This window comes from Bos taurus, chromosome 29, assembly GCF_002263795.3.
Source record: "Bos taurus isolate L1 Dominette 01449 registration number 42190680 breed Hereford chromosome 29, ARS-UCD2.0, whole genome shotgun sequence".
NCBI classification, from domain to species: domain Eukaryota; kingdom Metazoa; phylum Chordata; class Mammalia; order Artiodactyla; family Bovidae; genus Bos; species Bos taurus.
The window spans coordinates 27363701-27366247 of NC_037356.1; positions in this window are offsets into that span (position 1 = coordinate 27363701).

The window sequence follows — 2547 nt, forward strand, 5'->3', positions numbered from 1 at the left end:
CCATTACAGGTGTATTCTTTATAAGCTGAGCTACCAGGGAATCCCAATTAACTGGCTTATCAATGACTCACATAGGAAAAGTGTTCCCTGTGAGATTTCCTAATCCATAAATTCTCTACACAGTCTAGAAATTAACTCTTATTAGAAGGAGAAAAGGATCACTGGGTCTTCAGGAGAAAGCTATCTTTTAATTAACAATTTTCTTCTATATCAGAATTGGAACAGTGCAAAAAACTCAGGTTTGTGAGTTCCCTCATCATTTTTGGTGTCTGCACCAGGGGTGGAGTTTATAGTGAGACTGTATCTCAGCCTGTTCTATCTACCTCAGTGTGGCCTTTTTCTCACCTTTGTGAAGAAGGTGCTCTGCTAGTTTACAGATCTTTTTCAGAGGTGATTGTTTCTTATGTAGCTGTAGATTCACTGCATTCATAGAAGGATGTGAGCTTAGGATGTTCCCATGTCAATAACTTGAACCATATTCCCTAAAATTGGGCTTCTCTGAAAGCCCAGTTCATAAAGAATCCACCTCCAATGCAGGAGACTGCAGTTCAATTCCTGGGTGGGGAAGATCTTCTGGAGAAGAGTTAGGCTACCCACTTCTGTATTCTTGGGCTTCCTTTGTGGCTCATCTGGTAAAGAATCCTCCTGCACTGAGGGAGACCTGGGTTCAATCCCTGCATTGGGAAGATCCCCTGGAGAAGGGAAAGGCTACCCACTCCAGCATTCTGGCCTGGAGAATTCCATGTACTGTATACTCCATGGGGTCACAAAGAGTCGGACACCACTGAGTGGTTTTCACTTTCACTAAACGTATACAGTCAATTTTATCTCAATAAAACTGCATAAGTATGAAAAAGTTACTATTTAACAAAATAAGATATTTTATTTTTAAATGACAGAAAATGTATAGCCATTGAACTTCTCCGGTGGTCCAGTAGTAAAGAATCCACCTGCCAATGCAGGGGACATGGGTACAATTTCTGGTACGGAAAGATGCCACATTTTCTGGGACAACTAAGCCCATTTGCCACAGCTACTGAGCCCTTGGCCCACAACTACAGAAGCCCGTGTTTTAGACCCCAAGTGCTGCAACTATTGAGCTCATGAGCTTCAACTTGAGAGCAACAACCACTCATCACAGCTAGAGATAGTTCAAGCACCTGTTTGGAACAACTTATGTGTGGGAATCTATCTCTCTAATTGTAAATTTTGTGAAATATAAATGGAGATCAAGTGTTTTTAATTTAAAAATTTAGTATCACATTTATTGGGGCTCTTCTGAGAACTTTTTTTTTTAATTTTTTTAAATTTTATTTTATTTTTAAGGCTTCAGATCAGATCAGATCAGTCACTCAGTCGTGTCCACCTCTTTGCGACCCCATGAATCGCAGCATGCCAGGCCTTCCTGTCCATCACCAACTACCGGAGTTCACTCAGACTCACGTCCATCAAGTCAGTGATGCCATCCAGCCATCTCATCCTCTGTCTCCCCCTTCTCCTCCTGCCCCCAATCCCTCCCAACATCAGAGTCTTTTCCAATGAGTCAACTCTTCGCATGAGGTGGCCAAAGTACTGGAGTTTCAGCTTTAGCATCATTCCTTCCAAAGAAATCCCAGGGCTGATCTCCTTCAGAATGGACTGGTTGGGTCTCCTTGCAGTCCAAGGGACTCTCAAGAGTCTTCTCCAACACCACAGTTCAAAAGCATCAATTCTTCAGCGCTCAGCTCTTCTTCACAATCCAACTCTCACATCCATACATGACCACTGGAAAAACCATAGCCTTGACTAGATGGACCTTTGTTGGCAAAGTGATGTCTCTGCTTTTGAATATGCTATCTAGGTTGGTCATAACCTTCCTTCCAAGGAGTAAGCGTCTTTTAATTTCATGGCTGCAGTCACCATCTATAGTGATTTTGGAGCCCAGAAAAAGAAAGTCTGACACTGTTTCCACTGTTTCCCCATCTATTTCCCATGAAGTGATGGGACCAGATGCCATGATCTTCGTTTTCTGAATGTTGAGCTTTAAGCCAACTTTTTCACTCTCCACTTTCACATTCATCAAGAGGCTGTTGAGTTCCTCCTCACTTTCTGCCGTAAGGGTGGTGTCATCTGCATATCTGAGGTTATTGATATTTCTCCCAGCAATCTGGATTCAGTTTGTGTTTCTTACAGTCCAGCCTTTCTCATAATGTACTCTGCATATAAGTTAAATAAACAGGGTGACAATATACAGCCTTGACGTCCTCCTTTTCCTATTTGGAACCAGTCTGTTGTTCCATGTCCAGTTCTAACTGTTGCTGCCTGACCTGCATACAGATTTCTCAAGAGGCAAATCAGGTGGTCTGGTATTCCCATCTCTTTCAGAATTTTCCACAGTTTGTTGTGATCCACACAGTCAAAGGCTTTGGCATAGTCAATAAAGCAGAAATAGATGTTTTAAGGCTTAGTACACAATAAAAGGTAAAAATATCTTAATTTTTATATTGGTTGCATGTTGAAGTGATAATATTCTAGATCTATTGAGTTACAGGAAACATTACTATATTA